We start from the raw sequence: 958 nt of genomic DNA, 5'->3' as shown, positions 1-958 counted from the left end.
CTTGCGACTTATCAAGCATATGATATCAATGGATACACGTTCTACACGGAGGAGAAAGATATAAACAGTGATGACCAAAACTCAGGGGTGACGATGGAAGCCATGACCGGGAATGTAATTGAAAGATATTACGGAAGGGTCGAAGATATATGGGAGCTTAACTACTCTGGATTGCATAGCGCGATGATGTTCCGTGTCAGATGGGCTAAAAATGTACACAGAGAAAACCGACATTTCACTACCATGTGTATATTCGACTCCGATGATAGCGGTACCGTCAACGCCATCGCCAAAAATGAGCCATGGGTACACGCTAAACACGTGACACAATGTTTCTTCATAACTGATCCGATCAATCCCAGCCGTGTTGTTGTGAGGAGAAGCAAAAGGAGCATCGCCGGAAGGGATGGAGTCACCAACGAGGAAGACTATGACCAGTACGGTGATCCGATGAGGGAAGATGATGCTGATGACGACGAAACATATGTCAAAAGAAGAATGAAGACTACATTACCTACGAAAGATCGTAATCCCTGGAGAAGGAAAAGTCACGACCATGGGCTCAATTATTCGACAACGAACAAAAGAGGGAAGAAGATAAGTCTGAAGCGTCGTCGTCGCCCAAGCTGACAAACTAATCCCCAAAGTTTGTGTGTGTCTAGCTATTTTGTATACCGCCGATAGCGGTCAAATGATGTAAGATATATTATACTAATTATTATCCGGAGGGTAACAGTGGTATTGCTCAAACGACAGACCAAATTAAACCCTAGCTAGCTAGAGCTATATATACCCTTGCTATACAAACTTTGTACAAATGCAAATGAAAGATAAGAAAAAGAAAAGTGCAAATGAAAGAAAATAAAAAGAAAAAGGAACAAATAAGTTGTGGAAAATGAAATGAAAGAAAAATTAAAAAGAAATAGGAAGGAAGTTTGTGGAATATGAAAAAGAAAAA

This window comes from Triticum aestivum, chromosome 1D, assembly GCF_018294505.1.
Source record: "Triticum aestivum cultivar Chinese Spring chromosome 1D, IWGSC CS RefSeq v2.1, whole genome shotgun sequence".
NCBI classification, from domain to species: domain Eukaryota; kingdom Viridiplantae; phylum Streptophyta; class Magnoliopsida; order Poales; family Poaceae; genus Triticum; species Triticum aestivum.
The sequence above is the reverse complement of the archived record's forward strand: the minus strand, read 5'-3'. Positions refer to the sequence as shown.